At 39.0% G+C, this 17,874-nt stretch overlaps 1 pseudogene; it reads right to left on the bottom strand.

Annotated features, from left to right (window-relative positions):
• LOC110206708 (methyl-CpG-binding domain protein 3-like) overlaps positions 1 to 16,260 on the bottom strand; it is a 34,345-nt pseudogene extending 18,085 nt beyond the window's left edge.
• Positions 16,261 to 17,874: the final 1,614 nt, after the last annotated feature.

The raw sequence follows: 17,874 nt of genomic DNA, 5'->3' as shown, positions 1-17,874 counted from the left end.
GCCAAATTGGCAAAAATAACAAAAGACAGGAATAGTCAACAGCAGAGGGGTTATAGAAAGATAGGCATACTAATGCATTGTTGGTGGAGTTGTGAATTAGTATAACCATTTTGGAAAGCAATTTTGAACTACTCAAATAAAAGTCACTAAAATGTCCATACCCTTGACTCAGAGATTCTATTGCTGGGCATAGTGCCCAAGGAGGTCACTGATAAAAAGAAAGGCCCCATATACACCAAAGTGTTTATAGCACCATTTTTATTGTGTTAGCAATAAATGCAAACAATGGCTAAACCAACATGAATGTAATAGAATATTATTGTGCAATAAGAAATGATAAATATGAAGAATACAGAGAAGCAAGGAACAACTTACATGAATTGATACAAAATGAATTAAACAAGACCAATGATGAGGCATGCTACCCACCTCCTGACTGAGAGTCGATGGTCTCAAGATCCCAAATGAAATATATTTTTGCTCATGGCCAATGTGGAGAATTATTTTTTGCTTGATTATGCATATATGTTACCATATTTTTGTTTTTCTTTTTTCCTCAGTGAGAGTAGGAGAAATCAAGAGAAAACAAAGCCTTATTAATTGAAAAAATATAGAATTAGCATTAATTTGTTAAAATGAAATAGGCAGACTCAAGAAAATAATGTGCACAATGATTACAGCAATGTAAATGGAATGAACAATGGCCATGGAACAATCAAAAGTGAATGTTACAAAGTTATAAAGTGCAAGCATACTCTCTTTTTCTTTTTTTTTGGCTAGGCAATGGGGTTAAGTGAGTTGCCCAGGGTCACACAGCTAGTAAGTGTTATATGTCTGAGGCCAGATTTGAACTCAGGTCGTCCTGAATCCAGGGCCGGTGCTCTGTCCACTGAGCCACCTAGCTGCGCAAGCACACTCTCAAAGAAGAAAAGACACCTCCCATTCCTTTGCAGAGGTGGGAAGTACCCATTAGTGTTCCACACTTGTGAAACATTAGATATATTTTCAAAATGTTTTGATGTATTGATTGGTTTTGCTGATTTTTTTTCTTTTCCTCTTTTTCTTTTTTTAAAAAATTCTTTATTACATAAAATTGCTCTGTGGAAGAGAAGCCATATAGAGGGAAATTTAAGTAATATAAAACAAAAGATATCAATAACAAAAAAAATTCTGAGCTATTGTAAATGTAGAGGCAAGAGGTGATAAGAGTCAGAACTGTTGGGTGTGGATGTAGAAAATGGAATGGAATGTAAGAGATATGGCAGAGGAGGATTTGGCAACTATTGGATATATGGGTGAGCAAGAGAGAGTAATTGAGGATGACATTGAGTCTGTGAACCTGAGACTGGAAAGATGATGTGTCTTCAGCAGTAATACTGAAGTTCAGAAGAGGAAGAGGGGTTTTAGACATGTTGAGTTTCAGGTGCCATGTTAGACATGGTCAGTGTTCAGGTACATAGTTGTATCAGTTCCCTGTTGTCTGTATCCCAAAGAGGCACCCCCTCCTACAGGGGGATCCAGATCTGGACTAGGGTCAGTCACTGGAGGACCCTGACCCTAAAGAGAAGGAATCAGGCTTTTTCTCACCGTTGCTGGCTCATTGCACCCCTATGCCAAAGTAGAACTTCTGTGAAAATCTCTAATACAAAGCTTATGTGTGGCTCATTTCCAGGGTCTCACTCAGAGAGATTAACAGGACTCCTTTGGCTCTTTGGAGGATTGGAAAAGGATCTATTTGCAAAGGAAAGTGATGTAAAACTCAAATATATCAGCATGAATTTTCAAAAGGCATATGAGTACTGAATATGAAGAATACAGGGAAGTATGAGAAGACCTATATGCATTAATACAAAATAAAGTCAAGCAGAACCAGGAAAACAGTACATCCAATGTCTACTGCAATATAAATGGAAAGAATTTAAAAAAAAAAAAGAAACTGAACGCTGCATAACTATGATTATCAAACTTCACCCTGGAGAACAGTGGAGGAAACTGACCTTTTTCTCCTTTAGAATATGGGAGATTTCATGTACTTCTAGACACCATTGATACATTGCTTGTGCTGCATTATTGCTTCCTCCTTTCTAATTTCTTTGTTAAAAAGGGATGGCTTGTTGGAGATGAAAGGGATATATTTTGTTGTTTTTCAGTTGTTTCACTTGATATACATATACACCTCTCTCTCTCTCTCTCTCTCTCTCTCTCTCTCTCTATATATATATATATATATATATACTTATACATAATATATAACATATATACATATACCTATATATTTGGAAATGAAAGGGATGTAAAAACAAAATAAAATAAAAATAAATATATATTTATAATAAAAATTTAAAAATAAATAAAATTTAAAAAGGGCTCCTTTAAAAATAGTTACTTAAAGGACAGCAATTTATTTACTCTACCACAAAAGAAATGCTTAAAACACAAAAATCTCATAAGCAGATATTGACAAATAAGTAAAATATGAAACAGTAACCCATCACTCCTATTACACTCTCCTGGGAAGTAGGAAAAAACCCTCCCCCCACCCCAAATTTGTGTGACTGATACACAGATTTCACTTTCATCTCAGTCTGCTCTGCCTTAAATGCAACTTAAGATCCAAATCTCGGTTAGCTAGAGTATGGTCTATGCTCTAGGTAATGGCCATCTTCTCCTGAGAAGGGCTTAGTTTCAGGAAGCACTTCTTATTGGACAATCTGCGCCTAATTCAAGGATTCCAGGCCTTTAAACTCACAAGGTAGCTACCAAGGCTGGAAATGTCCATTTCCTAGGATCACTATTTGGTTACCTATGCTCACACTAAGAAATACAAAGCAAAAGAAGTAGCTAAAGACTTGAGATCCTGTCTCAAGCTTATCTAAGCAAGTGTGTTTGGAGCTGTCATAGCAGCTTCTGGGGGGAAATCTCCTAATCTTACTGGAAATAATCCAAAGGAGAGTTGGAACTGACTGTGTTTAAACAAAGAAGATTCCTTGAAAAAGAGCAAAGGCTTTTTTTCTTACTCTCTTGTCTAGCCTACTGAGGACAGCAACTCTTTCTGGTCCAGTTGCCAACCCTATTTGGCACAGCACATTCATAGAGACCAAGGAACCAAGGGTGTCTGATCACATGTGCCCTTTATCAAGGGACTAGAAGAGAAATGTTTCACCAGAAGAGGCTCAGCTCTGTGGAAAGTCCTCCAATCTTATCCCCCTGCTAAGCCTATATATCTTGGTTATCAGACTTCATTTTTAAAAAATATTCTTATTGATATATCTTGTTTAGGCATCATCTGCATTTTCCCTACATCCTTCCCTTAATCTGTCCCACAATCTAGCCACATTTATATGGTTCTGACCCTTAGAGAGGAGTAAGGATCTAAGATCCAGCCCCCCAGCTCAATCTGAAGCTTGCCGCAGAATAACAAGGTAGGAGGGGAGCCTGCAGTGCTTTCTAGCTAGTTGACAGTGGCTCAGTCCAGCAGCAGTCCACTAGAACTGCAGCTAGGAGCAAGTCCCTGGTTTATGTTTCTCAGACCCAAACTGAGGCTAAGAGCTTGCAGAGCTCAGACTAGGAGTGCAGTGCTCAGACTTCACCCTAGATCAGATTGCTTTGTATGCACAGAAAGTTTACAGGTATCCAGCCTGAGTTATCCCTGTGATCCTAGAATAACACAACATTAAGTGCCCTGAGAAAGCAGCAGGACAACCCATGAGGACAGAAAACAGTCCAGAACAGCCCAGCCATCCCCTCCACAAGTTTGCCTGACTCTAAGTTGGGAAGTAAGGCTGGAGGAATGAGCAAAGAAAAGATGAATCCTATTATAAAGAACCATTTCGGTGACAGGGACGCTAAAGATACAAATCCCGAAGAAGATAATCATTCTAAAACATCTACAAGTAAAGTGTCAAAGAAAAATACAGCCTGGGGACAAATTTAGCCAGAACTCCAGGGAGAGATAAAGCAAGAGCCTTTTTAAAGAATTTTAAGAATGGTTTTATAAATGTGTAACTAGGGCTTCAATCATTCCAAGAACACTTAAGATGGAGGGACCACTCTCTGGGGGAAGACATTCTGTGGGAGAAGCCATTTTCAATTTGCTGAGTAGCTGAAACAGGCTTCATGTTTAAAAACTGTCAACTGGCACACACTCTCTCTTTCCCAAGGCCTCTCAAGAGGGTGAAGATCCAAGTTCATCCATAGCATGGGTGCCATTAACTAAACTGGTGAAGAAGGAAGGGAAATCTTGCTCCCTTTCCCTTTTAAACTCCATGGCTCCAAGAAATGGGTTTGGGTTTTCTTTTTGGTCTGTTTCCTTTGTCCTTTCAGTTCTAGGTGCGTGCAGTGGAATCCCTGTTGGACTTGAAATTGAAACATGGTGAACTTGGAACCAGTGTCCACACTGGAAGTACAGGCAGCCAATTCCATCAGGGAAGTCCTGAGAAACCAAGGTACCCAGAATTTGAACTCAAGGTGGGTCTTTGGAGTTAGAACTTAGGATTGTGCAATATAGGAACTAAATTAGGTCATGAACTTAATCCTCTTCTCCTCAGAGACTGAAGTGGTGTTGAGGAAACGTTTGTATGGTTATTCTTGTTATACCTTTCAAGTAAATATTTCTTTGTAAAAGCCATGTGATTTAAAAGTTAAGTGGATTGTCAAGTGGTTGAATGGAACGGAGGTGAAGAGGACTTCCTACAATTGAGGAAACACCATTGATAGGGGCTGAAGCCAATGACAGATTGTCTAGCCACCCACAAATCACCTTAAGGTTACCACAGCACCCTGAAGGAAGGAAGAAATGTAACATACCTGGTCTTCAGGCAGTGGAGGCCAGGGCAGTCACTGTTACAAATCTAATGAAAGCACTGGAAGAGAAAATTGGAAAAGAATTGAGTTACAGGAGAAAGAATTGGAAAGGAATTAATAGCCTGGCATAAGAAGTACAAAATCTTACCCATGCCACAGACTCCTTGAAAATTAGAATGGACTAAATGGAAGTTAATAACCCTAAGAGACAACATATAGTAAAACAAAATCAAGACTAAAAAAGAAGGAAGAAAGGAAAATGTAAGATAACTCATATAAAAAATAAGCAATCTGGAAAACAGATTGTGGAGAGATAATTTGAATTTTTGGACTACCTGAAAACCCTAACCAAAAAATAAACACCCCAAAACCCCAGACATCATATTTTAAGAAATCATAATAGAAAATTGTCCATATCTCTTAGAACCAGCAGGCAAAGTAAAAATAGAAAGAATTCACTGGTAAAGTCGTGAAAGAAACTTCAAAATAAAAACTGCCAAGAACGTCATAGTCAAAACTCAGAGCTTCCAGGTCAAGGAAAAAATAGTGCAAGCAGCCAGAAAGAAATTAAAGTATGGAGGGTCACAGTCAGAATCACACAAGATTTAACAGCCATCATTATAAAATAATGGAGAGCTTAGAATATGCTATTCCAGAAAGCAAAGATATAATCTTACTACCAAGAATGACTTACCTAGCAAAAATCAGTATAATGTTTTACAAGGGGTAAAATGAATCCTTTTTTTGTTTTGTTTTTTTAGGCAATTCGTGTTAAGTGACTTGCCCAGGGTCACACAGCTAGTAAGTGTCAAGCATTTGGTCTGAGGCTGGATTTGAACTCAGGTCCTCCTGACTTCAGGGCCAGTGCTCTATCCACTGTGCCACCTAGCTGCCCCTGGGAGAAAATGAATCTTTAATGAAATAAAGGACTTTCAAGCACTCCTGATGAAAGGAATAAAGCTGCATAGAAACTTTAAAATACAAACACATGTCCAAAGAAACATAAAAAGGTAAATGTGAGGGAACAATCATAAGGGACTAAAAAAGGATGAACAATTTACATTCTAATATGGGGAAATGATAACATGTCCCTTTAGGACCCTATTAACAAGAAAGAGGGAGAGGGTAGGATGTTGTTACGTTTCAATGATCTTAAAAGAAGGTAAATGGGGTAAGAAAGGAATACACTGAGGGGGAGGGGAAGGAAAAAGGTGGAGGAAATTATCTCATATAATTGGGGTATGCAAGCCAAAGACTATAGAAAAAGGATGAAGGAATGGATGGGAGAGTGGAAGATAATTGAACCTTTTTTTTTTAAATCTAAACTGGTGAAAGGAGAGAAGAATATATATATACACAGAGAGAATTAGGTACAGAAATAAACTTTGCTCAACAGGGAAAAGGGAGAAAAATTATAGCAAACTTCACCTGGAGAAAGAAAGGTCAAGAAAACCAATGGAATCAAGGGGAAAAAAATGGGAAGGAAGATGGCCTACCAGTACCCAATCTCAAACTATACTACAAAGTTGTAGTCATCAAAACAGTTTGTTACTGGGTAAGAAATTGAGAAGTTATCAAGTGATTAGGTATACAATATACAGAAGCAAATGAGCACAGTAACCTAGTATTTGATAAGCCCAAAGATCCCAGTTATTGGGGCAAGAATTCACTATTTGACAAGAATTGTTGGAAAAACTGGAAAGCAGTCTGGCAGAAACTAGGCATAAACCAACATCTCATACTACATATACCAAGACAAATTAAAATGGGTACATGCTTTAGACATAAAGGGTGATATCATAAGCAAATTAGTGGAGCAGGGAAGAAATTACCTAGCAAATCTATGGAAAAGGAAAGAGTTCATGACCAAACAAGAGATAGAGAAGTTCACAAGAAATCAAGTGAATAATTTTAATACATAAAATTATGAAGTTTTTGTATAACCAAAACCAATGCTGTTAAAATTAGAAGAAAAAAGGGAAATTGGGGAGGAGGACAATCTTTGCAGCAAGTTTCTCTGATAAAGATCTTGTTCTTAAAATATATATGAAATAAAGTCAAGTTTAGGGGAAAAAAAAGCTCTTCCCCAATTGACAAATGGTCAAAGAATATGAATACACACTTTTCAGAGTAAGAAATCAAAACTATCAATAGCTATATGAAAAAAATGCTACTAATTACTAATAATTGGAGAAGTACAAATTAAAATGTCTCTGACACACTGCCTCACACCCATCAGATTGGTTATCTTGACAGAAAAAGGAAAATTACAAATGTTAGAGGGACTATGAGAAAATAAGTACACTAATGCATTGTTAAGGGAGCTATGAACTAGTTCAGTCATTTGGGAAAGCAATTTGGAACTATACCCAAAAAGCTATTAAACTGTGTGTACTCTTTGACCTACTGATACCACTACTAGGTCTATACCCCTAAAGAGATCAAAGAAGAAAAGGACCTATAGATAAAAAAATATTTATCGCTACTCTTTTTGTAGTGGCAAAGATTCAGAAACTAAGAGAATGCCCATCAACTGGGGAATGGTCGAACAAGTTATGCTACATGAGTGCAATGGAATACCATTGTATTGTAAAAAAAAAAGTAATAATGAATGTAATGGCTTCAGAAATCCGGGAAGATGTGTATGAACTACTTATTTCTCATTTCAAAATTCTTTATATGGGTGGGGCTGGAAAGAGGAGCCAGTAAACTTCTCTCTTCAGAATGAAGAATCCCAGATTGTATATCAGTGTTTTAAAAAACTCAGACATGATTTTCATGGACTATTTTTTAAAAGTATGTGTCCTTAATATAAACTTTATATTAGCAGCATTTGATCACTTCTGACCTGTAAAGAAACAGAAGGTAAATATTCTTGCAGAGAATAATTAGCAGAGCTTTAAGATTCATTTTGCGTTAAGTCCACTTTGTTTGCCAATGCATGGTTAATGTTTAGAGGTCTGTTATACTAACATTATTTATAAATTATTTTTCATTCCAATACATAGCCAATTAAAGAGCTTTTCCATGAACTCATGTCTGTAAAAAAAATCATTTTTAAATAAATTTCCTTTTGTTGTAGCAGAAAAAAAAAGATTTGTATGAATTGATACAAAGTGAAGTGAGCAGAACCAGGAGAACAATTTATGCAGTAACAGCAATAATCAACACTGAAAGACTTATTAATTCTAATCAACACAATGACCAACCATAATTCCAAAGAACTCATGATGAAACATGCTATCTATCTCCAGATAGAAAAGTGATAGACTCAGAGTGGAGATCAAAGCTCTTTTCTTCTTCTTCTTCTTCTTCCTCTTCTTCTTCCTCTTCCTCTTCCTCTCCTCCTCCTTCTCCTCCTCCTCCTTCTCCTCCTCCTCTTCCTTCCTCTCTCTCTCTGTCTCTTCTGTCTGTCCATCTGTCTGTCTGTCTCTCTCATAATGTGGAAATGTGTTACGCATGACTATACATATGTGTAACGGGTTTTGTTTCTCTTGCCTTCTCAGTGACTGGAGAAGGGGAGAAGGGATGGAAAAAATTTAGAACTGAAAATAAAATAAAACTGAATTTAAAAAAAACAACAACCAATAATCAATCAAAAATAAAGAAAAAGGAGGGAGGAAAAGATGAGAAGGGAGAGGGAGAGAATAAGAGGAAGAGTAGATTAAGAGAGGAATAAATTCTAAGCAAAATAAACTCTAAGAAGAGTAGATTTCCAAAATGGGCTTAAAACAAAAGACAAGATAAGAACCTGTTATTGAGCTCTGGGTGAGAAAAGAGGAGAAGGGCAGAGGAACAGAGGCAGATTGCATCAAACCTAGAGCGCATTCCTCTCTCAGCACCCTCTTGTTTTTATAGAAGGGACAAGAAACAAAAAGAAGGAAAGTATAAGAGAATACAATGTGGGAAAATAGATATTTTCTTCTTTTTCCTGCCCTGATTTTGTTTATCCAAAAGCTTTTGAATTTCATAAAATCAAAATGATCACTTTTATCTGTTATGATAACTCCCTTATTTGGTTAAGACTTCTCTCCCTAGTAATAGTTGTGAAAGATGCTTCATTCCATTCTCTAATTTGTTTATGACACAATGTATTTAAGGCTAGTATCCACTTAAATCATATTGTGGTATACAGTACAAAATGCTGGCCTAGACCTAATTTCTGCCAAAATCATTTCCAATTTTCCTAGAAGTTCTTGTTAGAGAATCCTTCCTCTGGTAGCTTCTGTTTTTTCAGTTTTCCAAGCATTATTCAGCATCTCACTAGAGTGTGGCATCCATTCTTGGGTAAGTCAAACCATGGTCCCAGCATTCAAGCTTGGAGCCCTAGGCAATGTAGCTCCCCCACTAGAACATGGCAGTACTATAAGATCTAAAAACCCAATGGAAACCTCGTACTTCCAATCTAGGAAGAGCCATGGAAAGCTCAAATTATTCTCAAATAGTCAACAAATATTCACTGGGGCCCTACTATGTTTGTTTGGTTTGTGTTGCTAGGCAATGGGTTAAGTGACTTGTCCAAGGTCACACAGCTAGTAAGCATCAAATGTCTGAGGCCAGATTTGAACTCAGGTCCTCCTGACTCCAAGACCAGAGCTCTATCCACTGTGCCACCTAGCTGCCCCATGAGTCCCTACTATGAACTCAGCTTCCAAGGGTATATAGAAATGAAAAAAATTCCTTAAAAAAGAAAAAACACAGTTGGCAGAGACCTTGGAGATCAACTGACCTAATCCTCTGATATTATTTGTAGTTAGTGGACCTTGGTTCAAATCTGGGCTTATTAACTAGTATGTGGCCTGGTCCAAGTTATTTCCCTTCTCTGAACCTCAGTGTTCTTACCTGTGAAATGAAGCTATACCAGATCATCTCTAAAGTCCCCTTTTCTAACTCTAAATATTATGATCTTATTGATCTTCAACAGAGAATAAAAATTCCAAGTAAGTCCCTAGGCCGTTGAAGAAAAGAGGTTGATCAGCCTGGTGGAAAGGGAAGTAACTGCAGGAAAATTTAGGAACAATTTAAAAGAAGGAGATTGAATCCCAAATGCTACTTGGAACTTCTGAATTATCTAATAAAATGGGGCTGGCAGACTCAGAGATGGGAAACACAGAGACTAATTGATAATGCTGTTTTGACCTCCTCCCCAGGGAAGATGATGAGAAGGGACCAAAGTCATCTCAGCCCTAACAAGACTCTCAATTTCAAAACCAGGATGAAATCAACACATTCCTAGAATAGCCCAATATTGGAGGGCAAGGGCAGAGGGTAATAGAGTAGCATCCTGGTGTAAGGGAAGGAGCCCTTATAAGGGAGACATAGGTTCAGTAGCAGTTCTGCAACTGACAACTTTGTGTAATCTTGAGCAAGGAAATTCTGTATTCTGGGCCTCAATGTCCTCCTCTATAAAATAAAATTCATACTGTAGTACATACTGTTGTGCATACACATTGTGTGATTGGGAATAATGCGAAATAAAGATAGAAAGGTAGGTTGGTGTTGGTGTTGAGACTTGAATAACAGCTTGATAAGTATGCATTCTATCCTAGAGATAAAATAGGTTCCTATGAACGGTTTTTGAGCAAGGAAAATGACACAATCAGATCTATGCCTTAGGAAGATCTGACTGAACTGAATGAACTGAAGAGAAGAAATATTAGAAGCAGGGAGACCAATGAAGAGGCTACTAAAATAATCCAGGCCTGGTGGTTATGTGAGAAGGGGACAAATATAAAAAATGTTGAGATATCATTAACAGAACCTGGCTATCAAAGTGAGAAAGAGGAAAGAGTCAGAGATAACATTAAGATTGTGGACCCAAGTAACAGAAAGGATGGTAGTACCCTCAACAGAAACAGGAATGTTTGGAAGAGAGATTGGGATTTGGGATAAGATAATAGGTTTCATTTTGGATAGGATGAGTTTGAAATGTCAGCAAGATACAGATCTAGTAGTCAATTGGGGTTGTGGGTCTGGACTTCAAGAGAGAGGCTTATGGCTAGGTATACAGACTTGGGAGTCATCTGCATAGAGATCATAATTGAGCAAAAGGATGTGATGAGATCACCAAGAGAGAGCGTATGTAGTAAGAGATGGGGACCCCAGACAGAGGCAACATACATGCTCAAGAGGCAGGAGATGGATTATGATCTGGCAGATGAGAACAAGAAAAAGTAGATAGCTAGGAGAACTGGGGAAACGCAAAATTCAAGTGGAGGGAATGGTTGACTATACTAAAACATTGATGGAGGTTGGGGAAAATGAGCCTTCAGAACAAGCTATAGGATTTAGAAGTGATGAGATGATAATTATGTTGATGATAATAGAAGCTGACATTGACATAGGCTTTAAGGTTTGAAAAGGTCTTTACAAACATCTTATTCAAGCCTAATAACAACCCTGTGAGATAGGTACTACAGGTTTTATTATGCTCGTTTACAGATGAGGAAACCAAGGCTTAGGAAAGTTAAGTGATTTATTCAAATTCATACAACTAGTGTGCCTAATAGAGGCAGAATTCAACCTTTCCATCTTTGGTAACCTTTGAGAGAATAGCTTCAGTGAAGTTGTGGGGTCAGAGGTCAGATTTGCCAGAGGTTGAAAAGTGGGAAGAGGGTGAGGAAATGAAGGCAGAAGTATAAGTATTTGGTTTTGAAAGGGAGAAGAGATAGAGTATAATAGTCTGGAGACATGGCAAAGTCAAGTGATGATTTTTTTAAGGATTCAGGAGCCCTGATCATACTTGCAGGCAGTGGAAAAGGTAACACTAGAAAAGGAGAGACATAAATTTTGAGGTTGGTAGGTGGGAATAAGCTCCCAAAGGAGATGGGAAAAGGATTATATCAAGAGCACAAATACATTGGTTGACCTTGGCAAAGAAAAAGCCTCCAATCTCTTTCCAGAGTCTACAGCAAAGAAAAGAATTAGAGAAGATATAGAGAGACTTAGAGGTAAGTAGTAGGAGAAACAAGGAAACTTAGGAAGGATTGCCTTTATTTTCTCAGTAAAGTAGGAGATGAGGTCATCTACTGAGAGGGGAGGTAGGGGGCAAAGTATATTGGAAGCTTCTGGAGAGAGGAGTGGCTTTCTAATAGCTGATGTGGGAAACATGATGGACAGCCAATGACGGAAGAAGGAAAGAATCACTACACAGGTGTGAGATCAGATTACATAAATTTGTAGTGGACCAAGTCACACACTTGCCTGACTTCCTCCAGCAGTGTTCAGGCAGCTTTTGAATCAAAGCCAAGAGGGTAGACAGTGGAAATAATGCAGGGTTCATCCGCAGAATGTGCACAAAAGGGGAGTGGAGAAAGGGATTCAAAGGCAGAAGACTGCGGTGTATAGTTGAACTATTTTTTAAAATGATCTATTTTTCAATCAACAAAAATCCACCTTCTCTCCTTCTGGGATAACTTTCTTAACCTTCCTTTTTTCCCCTCCCCCTATTATATTCATTTTCTCCTCTTTTTCATTCTTCTCTCAAGAATAAGACATGACACTTGCATAAAGGAGGAAGTTGCAGCTTTGGGACTGAATGAGATTGCCAAAGGAGGGAGTACATAGAGAGTAAAAAAAGAGAGTTGAGGATGCAAACCTGGGAAATCTAACTTAAAGAATCAGGAAGGTGAAAAGCTGGAGGAGGAAATAGAAAACAGGTGATTAGAGAAGTAAAAGAACCATAAACGTTGTATCTCAAAAGCCAAGATTAAGTGTCTAGGAAGAAATGTCCAACATTGGTAGATTCTACAGAGAGATCAAGAAGGATAACGACTGCTAAAAGGTTATTTATTAGATTTGGTGATCTCTAAGAGTACAGTGTCAATAGAATCTTAGTGGTCACAAAATAAAAGTCAGATTGTAAGGATTTGAAGAGAAAATGACTGGGGAAGTTTATAAGTAAAGGTGAAGAAAGTCGTGGATGGTAACTTTTTTGTCAAATGATTGAGATAACTTAGTATGATAAATGTTATATGGATAAGAAATCACAAGACTGGGAGATAAGATGAAGTAGAGAAGGTCCCTTACTTGGACTGACTTTTAAGGTTCAGTATTCTGGAGGAGGAAGGTGGGGATGTGATTAAAAGCAGAGGTAGCAGGATCAGTTATAGCAAGGTTAGTAATTGGTGACATTTAGATATTATTTTACCCACAACATACCATTTAAATCTCACAGGCAGTCTGTGAAGTAGGCACTACAGGGATTATTAACTCCATTTTACAGATGAGGGGAGTGAGAAGCACAGAAGCTAAGGGACTTACTTGTCCTGAGTCACATGGGTAAAAGTGAGATTTAAACCCAGGTCTACCCAATTCTAAGTCTAGCATTTTATCCATTGTACTGCATTTGCAACACCAGTAACATTATAGATAATATTCTTGAAGCCATCTCAAAAATCATCATAAAAACATCTCAAAAAATATATTCATGATGCAAAATACTATTTGATATTGACAAAGTCAGAAAATGGGGAAATATCTACTGTTAGTAAAATGTTTGATAATATAACTATAAGTTTCTCCTTTACCAACAGCTCCATTTACCAGGGATTGACACTTCTTTAGACTAATAAACAATATATGTACCAATTATATTTATGTTTACATAATAAAGATCTCATTTAAGCCAGGTAAAAAAAAGAATAAGATATGACAAACCACTCCCAGGCCTTCCATCTAATTAGACCCCTTCTGTGACTCCTGATGATGATAGGATTCAGTGGGTACACACATATCTCCCCATATTATCCTTGTTTAGTGCTTGTTTATGTTTACATTTTTGTGTTTCTCTTCACTCATGTTTGAACTTCAAAGTTTCTATGCACTTCTGGTCTTTTCATCAGGAATGCTTGGAAGTCCTCTAATAAAGGTCCATTACCCTCCCCCAGTAGGATTATGTTCAATTTTCCTAGGTACATTATTCTTGACTATAAGACTATATCCTTTGCTTTCTAGAATATGGTATTCCAAGCTCTCCACTCATTTATAGTTGTGGCTGCTAAATCACATGGGATCCTGACTGTGGCTCCTCAGTACTTGAATTCTTGCTTTCTGGCTGCTTGTAATATATACTTTTTTTCTTTGACCTAGAAGCACTAAATGTTTGTTACTGGAAGTTTTTATTTGGGAATTTCTGTCAGGTGACCAGTAAATTCTTTCATTTCCACTCTGCCCTATGGTTTTAAGAGCTCTGGGCAGTTTTCTTTTAAGTTTTCTTGAAATATGTCTAGATTTCTTTTTTTTTTTTTTGGTCATAGTATTCAGGTAGCACAATGATTAATTTTTTTCTCCTCCACCTATTTTCCAAATCAGTTGTTTTTACTATGACATATCTTACATTTTCTCTATTTTTTCAGTTTTTTGATTCATGGAATGTTGACTCGTAGAATCATTGGTGTCTATATAGTCCATTCTAGTTTTTCAGAGAATTGTTGCTTAGACAAGGTTTTATACCTCTTGTGCCAATCTATTAATTCCCTTTCTAATTCTTTCTTCCATTGCTCTTATTTCTTTTCCAGTTTTTCCTCTAGTGTTCTCATTTCTTTGACAAAAACATTTTAAATTCTTGTTTCATCTCTTCTAGGAATTCTAGTTGAATTTTATGCCCAATCTGTGTCTTTCTCTGAGGCTTTGTTTGTAGATTTTGTAGTTATTCTCTTTTTCAGGTTTGTGTCTTGAGCATCATCATCGCTGTAATGGCTTTTTTTTTCTTTTTGGTGAGGCAATTGGGGTTAAGTGACTTACCTAGGGTCACACAGCTAGTGTCAGACGTTTGAGGCTGGATTTGAACTCAGGTCCTCCAGACTCCAAGGCCAGAGCTCTATCCTCTGTGCCACCTAGCTGCTGCTCTATAATAGCTTTTTGTTTGCTCATTCTTTCAGCTTATTTTCTGACTTTGGATTTGATGTTAGGGCCAGGCTCTATGCACAGGGTAGGAGAAGTCTGGGCTGGCCCTGTTGTTGCTTTCTTGGGGCATTGAGTATTGTGCTCCAGGATCTCAGGGACAGCTCTGGGACCTATAAGCTTTCAGTGCTCCCAAAGTGGTCTGATTGCTGCCCTCCTGATCTGAGGCCTGCAAGTTCCTGACCCGGGTTTGAGTGTAAGAATTGTAGACTGCTGGGCAGCTAGGTGGCGCAGTGGATAGAGCACCGGCCCTGAAGTCAGGAGGATCTGAGTTCAAAGCCGACCTTAGACCAAACACTTGACACGTACTAGCTGTGTGACCCTGGGCAAGTCACTTAACCCCAATTGCCTAAAAATAAAAAAATTTAAAAAGAATTTAAAAAAAAAAGAATGATAAACTGCTGCTGGACTCAGCTCCTATCACTCAGCTGCAAAGTTCTGCTGGTTCAGAATGACAGAACTGCAGGTTCCTCTTTGGTCTGGGATTCCTTCCCCAGTTATTCTCCTATAGACTTCTGAGACACACCTGCTGCCTGCTTCTGAAGCGCTCCTTTGTCTGAACACTGCCCAGGATCTCCTTACCCAAGAACGCCGCCCCGCACAGGATCCTTTGTCGTTCCACTCCGAGTCTGTGACCCAGAAATGGGTAGTAGGTGACAAAGCTGTTGGTTGACACCTGTCCCTATTGGTATGGGTTGGGGGGCGGGTGCCCTGGTCTGAGAGCAGAGGTCTGAGACCTCTGCTTATTCTGGTTGAATAGCCTCTCACTGCATTGCAATGCTCTTGACTAGTCCCTGTCCCCAGTGTCCACAGAGCTCTTTGTCCGCCAGCCTGAGTTAGAAAAATGTTTCACTGTGACTTTGTCTTGGATTTCCCCATTACAATTTGGTGCATTTACTAGATTTGTTTGGAGGAGTTTGGATAGGGTTGGGGGAGCTCCCTTTACTGCTTCCTTCTACTCTGCATCTTGGCTCTGCCTCTTCTTTCCCTTTCCATCATAATCTCTGTGTGGGACAAAGAGGTTCAGTGGTAATATGGCCAGTAGGATCCTGGGATAAAGTCACCTCCTAGCTCCTGGTAGCATGGGGCCACTTCAGAGGCCAGAGCAGCAGTAGTAGCAGCAGTGTGCCTTCTTCTTCCTCAAAAGTGATGGCCCTTGGTAGTGACAGAAGGCTAAAAGCAACATTTTCTCAGATGTTAGTGGTGGGAACATTAACATAGATGCCCTTTCTATAGATGAAAGCTAGGAGATCAGGATATCCAGGAGGCCTCCAATCCCATTTTCTGATGGGAGCTGGAGGTTAGGGTCTCTTCCCTCCCATGTTGAGTGATGGAGACAGAAGAAGTCTGAGTGGGAGGTGAAGCAGGGGAGATGTTAGGGGCAGTGGAAGAGCTTCCAAGGTTCTTTCCAATGCTGATATTTTATGATTATTATGGTTATATAAATTAACATTTATGATTATGATATGTTACGATAAGCTCTAGAGATGTCAAATGAGGACAATTGTCCCCAAACACACCTTCATTACCAGTGAGATTCTCCCTGTTCGACATGGTAACTAAGGCCCAGAGATGATAAATAACTTGTCCAAGGTCACACATTTCTCCTGATCCCCACATATTAGGGGTGTCCTTTTCCCTTGGTTCTGATAAACCCTTCTGTTTATTTCCTTACAAAGCCTCCTTCCTCTCCAGACTGCCCAAGGCTGAGTGTTGGTGAGAACAATCCCAGTCAGTCTTTGTGTCTAGCCCTTCTTGACCCTTGGGAAGTAGGGTTCACTTCCCTTCAAAAGGGATGCTTATCTCCTTGCTTGTTTGGCAAGCAAAGAAAGAAAAAAATATGCAGCTGGAAGATGTTGGATCTACTCATAGGCAATTTGGAAATCATAACACAGTGGGACCTCCTCGCCAAAGAGAGAGGATGTCCTGACAAGAAGTCTTTTCCATTCATTCGGTACTCTGGGAACTCTTTGGGGAATACCCAGCCTCTGGGGGAGTATTATGCTGTAACAGGAAGTGCACAGGGCTGAAAATCAGCAGACCCATCTCTGGTCATGACTCTTCATTGTAGGCAAGTCCTCTCCCCTTTCCAGGACTCAGTTTTCTCCTATGCAATATGAGGGGACTGGACTGGATGGACAAGTTTCTTCCTTACTATCTCCCCGCCTCCCCGAACCCCATCCTCTTTCCCACCTCAACACATATTTCAAGGGCCAGCTATATGACAGTGTCTCATAGCAGGGGGTAGCTCCTGGGAGAGGGGGAGCTGCCAGACGGGCCACATTTCTTACTTTTCCTGTCTCACGGGTAGAATTTTCATGCCCTTGTCCCCAAGGACAGATGATGTGAGACTGTAATTTCATGCTTAAGGCACACATACCCTGCCCTGAACCAACTTCAAAACCTGCTGTAACTCAAAAACTGTCTTAATTTCAATCATTTTTATAGGCATGAAATCAGGGTCCTGTTTACTCAGAAGGCATAAGTGTATAGAAGATGGGGAATACAGGAAAAAGAATTTTATGGGTCACAGAATGATAACATCAATCAACATGAGCCTAAAATTTCAGAATTGGAAGTGGCCCCCGAACACAGAATGTTAGAATGGGAAGAGACCTTAGAATGCAGAATGTCAGAGCTGGATTGGAGCTTAGTATGTAGAACATGGAATGTTAGAGCAAAAATGGGCTTGAGGGGTTATTCAGTCCAACACCCTCATTTTACAGATGAGGAATCTGAAAGTGGTTTGTCCACTATCACCCAGCCAGCTAGTCACTAAATTGTACCAGAAACCAAGTCTCCTAACTGCCAGTCCAATGTTCTAGGTGCATCAACAGAATTGGGCACTCAAGTGCCTCCGGGATGTTCAACATTTTTCAGTAGAGACATAACTGAAGACATAGAAAGTATCCTTGTCATATTTATAGTCAATGCTGGGAGGAAAGCTAATATCTTAGATGGCATGGTCAGGATCCGAAATAATCTGAACAGGCTAGACTAATGGGATAAGCTCCACATAAAGTCCTGCGCTTGGGTTAAAATAATCAACAGCTCAAACACAGAATCCAGCTTGATTGTGATTCCCTTCTCTAGCAGGGCCCCACACCTGGTAGTGGGTCCCTTACAATATTTTTTTAATTGGATTGTGTTGAATTCCCAATAAGTTGT

The sequence above is a fragment of the Phascolarctos cinereus genome, unplaced genomic scaffold, assembly GCF_003287225.1.
Source record: "Phascolarctos cinereus isolate Bilbo 61053 unplaced genomic scaffold, phaCin_HiC Scaffold_2;HRSCAF=192, whole genome shotgun sequence".
In the NCBI taxonomy this organism is placed as follows: domain Eukaryota; kingdom Metazoa; phylum Chordata; class Mammalia; order Diprotodontia; family Phascolarctidae; genus Phascolarctos; species Phascolarctos cinereus.
Note: the sequence above shows the minus strand (reverse complement) of the source record. Positions and strands in the feature narration are given on the sequence as shown.